Source organism: Anolis sagrei, chromosome 3 (genome assembly GCF_037176765.1).
Source record: "Anolis sagrei isolate rAnoSag1 chromosome 3, rAnoSag1.mat, whole genome shotgun sequence".
NCBI classification, from domain to species: Eukaryota; Metazoa; Chordata; class Lepidosauria; order Squamata; family Dactyloidae; genus Anolis; species Anolis sagrei.
The window spans coordinates 116,460,399-116,474,111 of NC_090023.1; the positions used below are offsets into that span (position 1 = coordinate 116,460,399).

The following is a 13,713-nucleotide window of genomic DNA, read 5'->3' on the forward strand; positions in this document are numbered from 1 at the left end:
AATGCTCTTGTCTTTTAGATCCTTATTACACCAGTTTTAAAAACATGAGAAGAGCCTTCTTCAAAGCAGAGACCAAAGCTTTCTGCTTCCAGATATGGTCAGCTGAATACCCCTAGGAAACGTATAAGGAGGGCATGAATACAACAAACCTTTGTTGTTTTTGTTACTAGGCTCTGGTAATCTATCAGAGGCATACTTGTTCATTTGGGAATGAGAAGACTCCTGTTTGGTAGGATCTACTTTGGTTTTTTATTAGATCCCTAAGATCTATCAACTGGAGGAAAAGGTTTGCACAGTAACGAAGTGAAGGTGAGAAAAGTATACATTAAGAATTAAAGAAGGGTAAAGGGTAAATCTGAGAGCCAGTATGGTATAGTGGTATGAACATTGGACTATGATTTCAGAGACCAAGGTTAGATTTCCTGCTGTGCTATGGAAACCCATTATGTGACCTTGGGTGAGTCACACATGTTTAGCCCCAGAAATCCTTATGGTAGGCTCACCTTAAGGTTGCCATAAGTTGGAAACTTGAAGACACACAACAATAGCAACAGCAAGGCATACCTTGGAACATATGCTCAACACCTGTATTTGTTTTCACTAACTGAACTCAGTTTTTGGACCTTTACACACAAAAATCCACTCCTGGTTATGCCCTCAAGTTTTATTCACTTCAACTTGTTTTGCTGCTATTATGAAACAGTTGGTTTAAATAGGTTCTGGATAAACTTCACCAAGTTATCTAGCAATCTATTCATTGATCATGATCTTTTGCAAATTACCAGATGATCTATCCATTAATCATGATCTTTTAAGTTCTGTTGATTTTAATGGGTCTACTTTAAATGTGACAAGGTTTGGATCCAACCTAATAACAATACAGTGTGGGTGGGGAAGCACTTTATCCTGGAAATTTTCTTCTCAGCCTTCCAAATTAGACACTCTTCAGATGTTGTAGACAATGTCTTCCATAATTCTTGACCATTGGTCATCCTGGGACAATAGTGGATGCACTCTGAAACTTGGAGGCACTCCATTGGGGAGATTGGATTGATTTCTGTAAAAGAACATTGCTTTGCTCTGCGGAATATAAACAGCCTTTTTACATCTTCCTCTCTGTCTCTCTTCGATTAAATATTGCATCTCATTTTTTGACAACAGCAATACCTTCAAGAAACAATGAACAAATTGTTTGCCATCTGAGAAATATCCTAGGTATTTCAAGCCATTCATGCTGTTGCGATTTCCTGTCTCTGGGATATAATGCATAATTTTGCTGTTCTCTTGTCATGTTGATAAAAAAGTGCAGCAAAATGAAAACAGAACTCTTTCCTCTTGTGGTATTTATAATATTTAAGACACAACACCTCTCCCCATCTTAAAAAATATTCCATTGTGAATCAAGGTAAGACGGGTATCGGTTCATCTCCTAACTCTTTCTGTGCATTTCCTGAGTGGAAATATGTGAAAAATATCCTGAGATACATGTCATCAATTGTTTGTACATCTTTTACTCATATGTAATTATGGATAAAAAGCAAACATTTGAGTCAAAATTTGCTAAACTATAGTGCACGTATAAATAAAAAAAACAGACTACTTTTATTGCAGCAGAAGTCTGGATTTAGATAAACCAAAAATAAACCTTCAAAGTGTATGTCATGAATTACAGTGTCAATTTTGTACCAATTCATTTGTTATAGCATAACTGAAAACAATGGCAACTGAAGCTTGCTGGGTGTCAATCATCATCTCTTTCACTAAGTCTAAAACTACAGATTTTGAGGTTTTCTAGAAAAAGGAATTTCCTTTTTAGAATCCCCATTTCTCTTTTTCTCTCTAGTGTTTTATGTAATGGGAAGTTACAGGAGTCAAATACAAGGGTGAGATGGTAGGGAAAATCAGTAGCAAGTGGCTTGGGCTGAGACTTCACAGCAGTACTACTACCTTACCACTGGACTCTTACCAAAATGAGACTCCAAGACTCAATTACACACACAGACACACATTTGGCATTTGAAAGATTTCATTGCTTACCTCTTTCTTTGTTAAACCTTATCATATGCCACCAGGCGTATGAAGCACTCTCTGCAAATAGAGGCAAAGAGCTCTGGAAGACAATTCTAAGCATCTTGAGAAACTTCATATCTGAGGAATGTGCAAGCTTGAGCCATGGCGGTTAAAATGGAATCAAAGTCCTATAACTGTGTAGTGTGAAAGAGACTTCACATTATTATCATACACAGGTCTGTTTGTGACAGCATGAAAACGTTAATCCTTTTTCTTGCAAAGTATTCAAAATATCCTTTGCAGTTTGAATAATAAGCTTTGTGAGAAAGGCACTTGGTGCTGGTGAGGAATATGCTGAATATGCTCAAACCAGGAGGCTCCTGTGGAGACCCAGATACAAAGGAAAGCCAATCTTCTGTAGCTGAACCCTCGAGGTAGCTTAAGTTATGGAAAATGTTTCAACATTGAGTTTACAGAAGATACTTCGATTCCTCCCCTCCAACATAGCTTGGACTATTTGTGCCAAACTGTCCAAAGAGAAAGAACCCCTTTCTGTACTCCTGCTTCTATATTATCATCAGTCTCTGCTGATCTGGATTTTAAATTGTTTCAGAATTCCATCCGACAGGCTAATGTATCAGGAGATCATGATAATTGTTACTGTAGTCCTTGGTTTTTTTTTTACAACTAATTTTATTCCTTACTACAAGTGAGCCTATTTTTAATTCCAAGACAATATCAGAACAATGTAGTCCCTCCCCTTCTCCTTTCTTTTGATTATTTTAAGCATTCTAGTATTACAGTGAATCAGTGCAACAGCAATGGGTTATAAAGCTGTAACTCTAAATAATATTCAAGGAGGAGGACTGACCCTCAAAACACAGGATCACCTAACAAACCCTCTTCAGCTTCAGTCTAAAAGCACAGTCCTTGTCCATTTCAAACAATTTACTATAAGCAGCATGCCAAAAGAATGAATGCAGAGGTGACAACAGCCAGCAAAACTCATGGAACTATAGGATGAGAAAAAGACTTCTTTATACCAAACTGTAAAAGCTCTCAGATGAAAGAAGCAGTATAGAGAGAGAAAAAACATGCAAAGAAAAGTTGAAAAAGCTGGGCATGTTCAGCTTGGTGAAGAGAACATTGAGAGATGATGTGATTGTCCTCTTTAAATACATCAAGGGCTGTCACACTTCAAGGGAGCAGGTCTGCTTTTTGCTGGCCCAGGGGGTAGGATCAGGTCCAATAGGAGAGTAAATCTCAATTGAACATTAGAAGGAGCTTTCAGACAATAAGAGTAGTTCAGCAATAGAACCAATTGCCTAGAGAGATTGTGGGGTCTCTTTGTCTGGATGTCTTCAAAAAGACTCGACAGCTACTTGCTAGGAATGTTTTTGAAGAGATCCTGCGATGAGCAGGAGGAGTAAGACTTGAGGCCCCTTCTAACTCTATGATTCTATGATTAAATTGGAGATATTCTTAGAAGAACTTATAAGAAGAGCATTGGACTGAGGACCATGCAAAGGAGTTCCACCCAATTTGAATGAGGTATTCTTCAATTTTGATTGGTTTCATAGGACTGTGCTATGTTGTCATCTGCCTTATACTGGTTATTAGCTTCTGTCAAACCAAGATGTTGCCTCTCTTAGGACCTCATCAGATGTAGGTGTCTCCCCATTTCCACACAACTTTCCATGCAGCCCATCAAATGACGTTTCATGACTTTGGTGTTCCAATCCTTGAAATGGGCTTGAAGTGTACTGAAAAAGAGAGATGAGGAGATGGGGAGAAATTGTCTTCTGAGCCCCTGATGTGCTTGAAAATGCTTGAAAAATCCAAAATATATGGGTGGAAATGTGTCAGATTTTCCAGTTGCATTTTTTTTCAGTGATGTGGAGCAGTGGACATTCCTTTTCACATTATTCTTGGGAGCATTAATTCTACAGTGCAAATGTACCCATGGTTCAGATGCTGCCATTTGTTGCTACCTTATGCTCTGTTGTGAATTTTGAGATAGGTAGCATCCAGTTTTTCAAAATAAACCAATTTTTTAAAAGTACATAAAGAAGGTGATCCTTCACAGCAACACAAAGTGACTTTTCTTTCATCATAGAAAGGGGAAAGTAAAACATTCCTTTATGCAACTCCTGTGGTACTGGAAGCCTTTACAACTACCAGAGATCCCTTTAAGTTAAGTTGCAACCTAAGGGCCCCTCCACACAGCCCTATAGCCCAGAATATCATGGAAGAAAATCCCACAATATCTGCTTTGAACTGGTTTATCTGAGTCTACACTCAGATAATGTGGTATTTTCTACTTTGATATTCTGGGATATAGGGCTGTGGGGAAGGGCCCTAACTTCTCAATCTCTTGGTGGTAGATCTCTACATTCAAATCAGATTTGTTTCCATCCCAGGAGGAAGTAATAGCCTGAGGAAAGTTAATAATCTTGGTGGTGGTGGGGTGGGGGAAACTGGAGGGAGATGAGAGGATTCAAATGCTCTTCCCTCCCCATTTTCCACTGCAAATTGCAGCATTTGGTGGTGGCAGTGTTTTTGTTTAAAAACTGAAAATGAAAACATTGGGGAAACAGTGCCAGCAACTGCACATTGTGTGTCAACTGCCCCCCTTGGTTGTGTTGGAGAGAAAAAATGATGCAAGGATATACTGTAATGTGCCCTTGGGACAGGGTAGGGAAGACATCTAAATAAAACCAAAATGAGTTATTGACTCAGAAACAATGACTAAAGACTGCTCAGCATGAGATGGATGTTAGTGAGATCATAAAAATCTCCACATCAGGAAAGCATAGTGGTACTGTATTTTTTTTCTGGTTTGTTTCTACGTGGAATTTACTCCATGCACTAATTAATTCTGATGCCTGTGAATGCCAGCACTGTTAATTTTCTTCTGATACTTAGAAACTCTCTGAGTAATTTATTTGCTTTATGAATTCAATTAGAGGCTGACGTTTGCACTAAGCTGCACCCCAGGTTACCCGGCAGGAGACTATGGAGTTGCGTTGGCTCTGTAAGTTGGTGGGAAATTTACCCTAAAGTATTTTATCATCTCCCCCTTCCCTTGTGTCTTTTATGTAGCATTATTTCTCAACTTGATAACAGGAGCTGAGGTGGAGGGAAGGAGCTGGCATCTTAAAAGCTTTGGAGACAGGAATGATTGCTATTGACAAGCTGTGGAGACAAAGTGAAGTGTCCTTGTGGAGAAAGTCTTGGCATGTTGATCTGAGGTTTATTTTTCTGTACGTTTATTCAAAATCAAAGGGGCAAAGCTTTTCCCAGACTGCAACACTTCAGTTAGGAGGGATCTGAAGATTCCTCCTGCATTTTGCACAAACAAAATTAGCACAAGAGAGAGAGAGAGAGGCTCCGTGGTCCAGATTACAGATGGACGAAGCATAACCTGTGGGCTGTATACATACCCCAAAGGCCAATTGGCAAACTTCAAATCTCTTCACAGATTTAATGTGAAGACAAAATGGGAAATTTGGAGGGGAAGAGAAAAACTGGGACATTTCCAAAGCAGCTGAAAAAGTGGGAAGACAAACAAAATTAACTGTTCCTGTCAAATTGGAACAGTTGGAAGGTATGGGTTTTCTTGCCATCTTCCTGCATATAAATAAAATGCACTACTTATATTTTCGTGCTCCTGGATGCTCTTAAGTACTAGGATGTTTGCATGAGAGGACACAGGTATTTTAGGGCCAAGTATGGACCATCTTTGGTTCAGGGTTTTCCCTTATATTGTTATGTAAAAAAAAAAAAAAAGAGATTGTCCTCCATGGATGGCGCATGCCAGGATAGGATTGTCTATAGTCGGAAGGGTTAAAATCTGTGAAAATTGGCATACGTTGATGGATACTGGGATTTTCAACCCAGACAGACTAAAGCTCTCCAGGTTTCAGACATGTATTCTTCCAGCTCTATCTGAAGATGGCAGAGTCCGAACCTGAGGCATTTTTATACAAAGTGCATGTTCACACCTTACTACAATATTTTGCATCTTTCTGTAGGAAGTTCTTCCAAGTGATTGTAGCCAAGCTTTCTCAGACTGCAATCAAAAATAATGTGAACATTCTTTATTTGCAGGAAACAGAAAGATAAAACCTTTCTTTCTAGACTTGCAAACTCAACATTTTTACATGGTTTATAGTATTGGAAATGCAACAACACCTGGGTTTAAAGACTTAAATGTGTCTTAGGTGGGATCCACATTATCTGCTTTGAATTGGATTATATGGGTCTACACTGCCATATTCAAAGCAGATAATCTGGATTTTATATGGCAGTATAGATGGGCCTTAAAGCAGCTGTAGTGAAGCCCTAAATGGCCCCGGCCCAAATTATCTGTCCGAACGCATCTCCTCCTATGAACCATCGTGGAGATTAAGATCCGCCGGGGAGGCCCTGCTTTCCGCCCCGCCATTGTCACAGGCACGATTGGTAGGGATGAGAGACAGGGCCTTCTCGGTGATTGCTCCCCGGCCATGGAACTCCCTTCCTGGTGAGATCAGGTTGGCCCCCTCCCTCCTGTCCTTTAGCAGGATGGTAAAAACTTGGCTATGGGACCAAGCTTTCGGGACAGGGCAATAAAGTGGCAATAGGAAAGATGACCAGGCCAATTAGATTTGACGTGGATGACTAGGATGGTCAAATATTTTAATATTTTGATAAATATTTTTTAATGTTTATGTATTGTATGTGAATCTGTGTCCCGGCATTCAACGTTTGCCGTGTATATGCTGTGCTCCGCCTTGAGAAAGGTGGAATAGAAATATTTAAAATAAATAAATAAATAAATAAAGAAGGCAAAATTGTTTCAGTGACTTAAAATCCCCCAATGTCACCTCTTGAAATGTAGACTGATATTCTTAGGGGTCATTTAATCCTTTTCCTCTGCTTCCTTTTTGTTCTCTTACTGTTCCAAAAGTAAAGCCATAAAAGGCCCCTTCTACACTGCCAGATTATCTGCTTTGAACTGGATTATATGGCAGTGTGGACTCATATAATCCAGTTCAAAGCAGATAATGTGGCTCATCTGCTTTGATAATCTGGATTATATAGCTGTGTGGAAGGGGCCTTAATCCTCTTCCTGTTTAGTTTAGCCCAATCTCTTCAGAGAGCTCCCGGTTCATATAATATTTTTCCATTTTCTCTAGCCACTGGTGGAAGTGCTCCTTAATTATAATAGCTAGCGATTAAACATATGCATTCTGTATCAAGTACCACTTTAATGAATGATGTGCCTCCCTTTTGATCACTCATTTTTTAAAAATGGTTATTCACACTTGAGACCAAACTATGCAAGAGATGAGTTGCTGCCTGGAGGCAGAACATCTTACATGGCCTGGCTTGTTTACAGGCTATTTGAGTTAATTCGGTAACTGGAAACAGAGTAAAAAAACAGAAGGCTGGGTTTAAAATTTACTCAGTGTTTCAAATGGAAAGTAGCAAAAAAAAGAAGGAAAAAAAAGCCTTTCTGCCATGGGTACCTTTATTCTTCCATTGCTTTGATATAGCACCAACAGCCTCACTGGTGTTATGAATTAATTGGGACTTAACAAGTAGCTAGGACAGAGAGGCATGCTAATATTTTGGAGGGTTTTTTTTTTGTAAACACCAAATGGGTTGGATCTTATCCCCCATTCTTAGCCCTTGGTCATTTTCCATTTTATTTTTTAAAATCTGAACCCTCCTGCTTGAATCAGTAGAGAAAAACAGCTTATTTTCCTAGCCCTCTAAAAAGAAAAATCCAGGCCTTACTCATTCTGTCCTATACTGGATCTACATTGCCATATAATCCAGATTTCACTATGTAATGCAATTTTTGTTCCTGGGTTATAAATGTCAATTCCTAATTAGTTCTATCATAAAAACATGGAAGAGGTTTATTAAACTGCAAAAACGGTGCTTTTGTGGGACATTTTGTTGTAGTTTTTCAATGACTGTCTCGTCTAGGCTCAACCAATTCAACACTGGAGCTGTGATAGCACAATGGGTTAAATCCTTGTGCCAGCTGAACTGCTGACCTGAAGGTCAGCAGTTCTAGGGTGAACTCCTGCCTGTCAGCACCAGCTTCCCATGCAGGGACATGAGAGAAGCCTCCCAAAGGATGGTAAAACATCCTGGCCTTCTTGAGGCAACATCCTTGCAGACAGCCAATTCTCTCACACCAGAAGTGACTTGCAGTTTTTCAAGTTGCTTCTGACACACACAAAAAAGTTTGTGGCAGTCACAGAAATGAAGTTTCTGGAGTATAACTACTACTTTCAAAGTAAGTACTGCACAATTGAAAAGGATTAACACTTTCAAACACTTTTCAAATGTTGTTCAAGAGTGTTATCAAAGCAGATAATTTGGATGATCAAAACAGATAATCCAGATTATATGGATTATATGAGGCCCCTTCTACACTGCCATATAATCCAGATTATCAAAGCAGATAAACAACATATGTTTTGAACTGGGTTATATGAGTCGAAACAGATGCATAACCTAGTTCAAAGTAGATAATCTATTTTATATGGCAGTGTAGAAGAGGCCTGAGTCTATACTGCTATATAATCCAGTTCAAAGCAGATAATTTGGATTTTATATAGCAGTGTAGAAGAGGCATGAGACTACACTGCCATATAATCAATTTCAAAGCAAATAATCTATACTTTATATGGCATTGTAGACAGGGCCTGAGTCTTTACTGCCATATAATCCAGTTCAAAGCAGATAATCTGGATATTACATGGCAGTGTAGAAGGGGCTTGAGTCTATATTGACACAATCCAGTTCAAAACCCATTCTACACTGCCATATAAAATCCAGATTATCTGCTTTGAATTGGATTGTATAGCAGTATAGACTCAGGCCTCTTCTACACTGCCATATACAATCCATATTGTCTGCTTTGATCTCAATTATGCGGCAGTATAGACTCAGGTCCCTTCTATACTGCCATATAAAATTTTCCTAGTTTCCAACAAACCTCACAACCTTTGAGAATGCCTGCCACGGATGCAGGTGAAACGTCAGGAGCGAATGCTTCTGGAATTTGGCCATACAGCCCGAAAAACCTACAACAACCCAAACTGCGTGTGTTTTAAAGACCCAGTGGGCAGAAATGTTAGGTCAGGCATCCTCAAACTTCACCCCTCCAGCTGTTTGGGCCTCCAACTCCCAGAAGCCGCAACAAGCTTGTTCAATTGTCAGGAATTCTGGGAGTTGAAGGCCCAAACAGCTGGAGGGCTGCAATTTGAGGGTGCCAGTGTTAGGGAAACAGAAAAGGATTGTTGTAGGTTTTCCGGACTATATGGCTATTCTCTCCTGATGTTTTGCCTGCATAATAATAATAATAATAATAATAATAATAATAATACTTTATTTATACCCTGCCACCATCTCCCCAAGGGGACTCGGGTGGCTTACATGAGGCCAAGCCCAGCAATACAGTAAAACAAAATAACACAAGAACATAGCAGAAAATAAATAAAATAAAATAAAATAAAATACAAGAACAATCAATATAAATAACACATCAATCAATATAAAATCAGAACATTTGAACACAGAAAATTGATCACAGTGGGCAGGGCCAATTGCAAAAGATTTAAAATTTAAAACACTGAGTGAGAGAGCAATATCAGGACAGGGGATCCAGGGGACAAAGTAGGGTTTGATTGCACTAGCACAGGGGTCCTCAAACTAGGGCCTGGGGGCCAGATACGGCCCTCCAAGGTCATTTATCCTGCCCTCGCTCAGGCTCAACCTAAGTCTGAAGCGACTTGAAAGCACACAACAACAACAATAATAATCCTATCTCAACAGCCAAAATCAGGTCCACGCTTCCCATTGAAATACTCATAAGTTTGTATTTGTTAAAATTATGCTTCATTTTAATTATTGTATTGTTTTAAGTGTTTTTTTTTGTACTACAAATAAGATATGTGCAGTGTGCATAGGAATTCATTCATGGTGTTTTTCAAATTATAATCTGGCCCTCCAACAGTTTGAGGGGGTTTGGCCTGCATCAATAGGAGCATAGTGTCTAGATCCAGGGAAGTAATGCTACCCCTTTATTCCGCTTTGGTTAGATCACACCTGGAATATTGTGTCTAGTTCTGGGCACCACAATTGAAGAGACATATTGAGAAGCTGGAATGTGTCCAGAGGAGGGCGACTAAATTGATCAAGGGTCTGGAGAACAAGCCCTATGAGGAGCGGCTTAAGGAGCTGGGCATGTTTAGCCTGAAGAAGAGAAGGCTGAGAGGAGATATGATAGCCATGTATAAATATGTGAGAGGAAGCCACAGGGGGGAGGGAGCAAGCTTGTTTTCTGCTTCCCTGGAGACTAGGACGCGGAACAATGTCTTCAAACTACAAGAGAGGAGATTCCATCTGAACATGAGGAAGAACTTCCTGACTGTGAGAGCCGTTCAGCAGTGGAACTCTCTGCCCCGGAGTGTGGTGGAGGCTCCTTCTTTGGAAGCTTTTAAACAGAGGCTAGATGGCCATCTGTCAGGGGTGCTTTGAATGCAATATTCCGGCTTTTTGGCAGGGAGTTGGACTGGATGGCCCATGAGGTCTCTTCCAACTCTATGATTCTATGATTCTATGACTGTGACCTGGCCCTCTGTTTAAAAAGTTTGAGGACCCCTTCACTAGCAGGTAAAATAAAGTGCTTCCAAGCAGGCATGTGGGGGGGGGGGGGGGCTTGAGGGGCTTCAGCCCCCCCCCCCCCTCGAAATTCTCATGGTGGTTCTCGAAAAGGCCTTACTGGTGCATTATTTAAACTGTTATGTTTATTCATATCATGATCTGATCACCATACTCAATATATCCCATATGCATGGGGGTATTGGGGTAACAATACAAAAGGTTTGCTAGAGTAGACCCTCTTTCTCTCAGGCTCAGCCCCCCCCCCCCGAAACTCAGTCCCCTCCGAACCCCCCCTGAAAAAAACTCACCCCCCCCCCCCCCCGAATCGAAATTCTGGCTACGGGCCTGCTTCCAAGGGTATTTTATGCAGGGTTTGGTCAGGTCAGGGATTATTGTTCATTCAATCATTGAAGGCGCACTGGAGCAGCCAAGTTTTCAAGCTCCTCCGAAAGGCTGCCAGGGTGGGAGCTTGCCTAATATCTCTGGGGAATGAATTCCAAAGCCGAGGGGCCACCCCAGAGAAGGCCTGCATCTATGGCAGGCATCGTCAGAGGTTGTGAGGTCTGTGAGGAAAAGAAAAGCACGAGCGCAGAAGAAGAAACAAGAGAAGGATGGTTTTGGTTTCGCAGCCGGGGAAGAAGCATGCTTTGAATTTGTTGGGAGCCCTTTTCTGAACTTCTGAGAACTTCTTGTTTTCCTCCCGACAGCGTCTGCAAAGGAAAGCCTGAAAAACTCCGCTCGGTGACGTTTCGAATTTGGGGGAAAGAGGGGGAGAGCAAGAAAGAAAGAAGGAAGGAATCAAAAGTCTTCTTTTTGTTGTTGTTGTTGTTGTTGTTCCCTCCCTCCTGCCGAAGAAGAGAGAAGCCCTCCTCCTCCTCCTCCTCTTCCCCGTTGCTCTAGAGCAGAGCAACCGGGCTGCAAGCCTCATCTTCGCCAGGCAAACAAAGCATCATTTTTTAATGACTCTCGGAATACATTTGTCGGCGCGCGCGCGCGCACTCCCGGACTCGGGCTCGCGCTGGCGGGGCTGCTTTGCCTCGCGCCGCTTGTCATAATGGTTTCTTCAAACGCTTTGGGAAGCCTGTGATGTTCAAGGCCCGAGCCTCCTTCTCCCTCCCTCCCTCCCCCTCTCTCCCCCTTCCCCACTTCTCTCTCGCCCGCTTGCTTTTTATGTGTCACACTTGTCAAGGAAAATAGAGCACCGCGCCTTTGTTTCGAGATGGTACCTGATCAATATCATCAATCCGCTTCCCTCCCTCTCATCCTCCTCTCTCTCTCTCTCTCTCTTGCACAAACACACACACCCGGGCGCACGCTCCCCTCTTCTCTCCCTCTTCTCTCTCTCTCTCTCCCTCTCTCTCTCTACAGCTGTATCCATTTCCTCCTGGCAAAAAGGGACTTTATGAATAAATGATACTGAAATGCTGAGGGTTCAGATACTAAATAATGAATTTCACCACCAAAAACACAACAACTTCTCCAATCATAAAATACCGCTCCTTCCATATTGATTGGGCTTTGGCGACTAGGATGCGAGTGCGAAGCCTCGTGCGCCAAGGTGCTCAAAAAAGAGAGACCAAGCCAGGGCGCGCCAGGCTCGCGGGGTGAAGACCATCCCTGGCCGGGCACGCCGGGCCCTCTCGCCCGCTCGCCTCCCGCTTTGGGGTTCGCCTTTGGGGGAGACGCCACACCAAGCCGCCCGTCTTAAGCCCTCGCTCTTCTTCAGAAGGGGCTCATCAGCCCCCTCTTCCTTTCTTGGCAGGAGGGGATGGAGTCCTGCAAAAGCTTTGCCTCTCCTTGGGATGGGAACTTTGGCTCTCTCCTTGGGAACCGGACCGTAAGTGTGCCGTCGCTTCTGGGCTGCTGTGGGGCGGGCTTGGCTCAAGAAACAGCTTGGGAGAAAGAGAGAGAGAGAAGCCGGAGGAGGGGAGGGGGTGTGCGTGTCTGTGTGTGCCCGGGAACACGCGTGGGGTCCCGTGCCAGGACAGTGGCTCAGGTCGGGAGATGCGCAGCTTCCCTCCGTTGCCGAGGAGGGAAGGGAGGGGGTGCCTCTGCGTGGAAGGGAGGGAGCCGCCCAGGGGCCAAAGGTTGGGGGGCCCGCCTTTTGGGGCTCTGCCCAGGTGCTCCTGCCTTCCCTGCCTGGGCAGCCCGGGCCAGGGAATGTCAGGACCTGCTCCCTCCCTCTCTCTCTCTCTCTCTCTGGGAGAAGGCTCGGGGTCAAGGGAAGGAGGGAGGGAGGGAGGGAAAGAGGGAGGGAGAGAGAGGGGGAAAAAAAGGAGGGCCAGAGTGGCGGCGGGCGCCCTTGGCACCAGCCTCTCTCTCTCTCTCCCTCTCTCTCCCTCTCTCTCTCTCTCTCAATCGCTCGCTGTCAAGTTGGAGGCGAACTTTTTGGACGCGCTTGTTCCGCATCTGCCTATAAATTTCCTTTATTGCCTGTTAATGTCAGAGAAGCCTCCCTCTCTGTTGTTTGTTTGCTTAATTAGCCGGAACGAGGAGAATTTCGCTCCTCGTACAAGCTTTTGGCTCTCTTTTCATACCCCTTCCTCCTCCTCCTCCCTCCTATCCCACTTTTCCTCTTCTTCCTCCCACACTTCTTTTTCCTTTTCTCCTCTTTTTCCCCCTCCCACACTTCTTTTTATTCTCCTTTTTCTTCATCCTCTCCTCTTCTTGCTTTCCCTTCTCCTCTTCCTCTTTCGACTACTTCCTCCACTTTTTACTTCTTCCTCCTCTTCTTATTCTTCCTCCTCCTTTTCCTTTCTCTGCTTCTTCTTTCATTTTCTTCTCCTTCCTCCTCCTCCACTTCTTCCTCCTCCTCCTCCCTCTTCGTTTTCTCCTCCTCCTCTTCTTTTTCTTCCCCCTCCTCTTCTTTTTCTTCTCCTTCTTCCTCCTTTTTCTATTCTTTTTCCTCATCTTCTTTCTCTTCTTCTCTCCTCCTTCTCCTCTTCTTTTTCTTCTTCCTCCTCCTCTTTATTTCTTATTCCTCCTCCTCTTCTTTTTCTTCTCCTTCCTCCTCCTCTTTCTCTTCTTCTTTTT

General features: G+C 42.8%; 1 long non-coding RNA gene across 1 annotated transcript in view; it reads left to right on the plus strand.

The window, feature by feature from the left end:
- The first annotated feature begins 12,158 nt into the window (after window positions 1–12,158).
- The window catches only part of LOC132771469 (uncharacterized), a 268,306-nt gene continuing 266,751 nt past the window's right edge, over window positions 12,159–13,713 (plus strand). Inside the window, exon 1 of the long non-coding RNA XR_009631074.2 lies at window positions 12,159–12,517. This is a non-coding gene — a long non-coding RNA (uncharacterized lncRNA). The remainder of the gene's footprint in view (window positions 12,518–13,713) is intronic.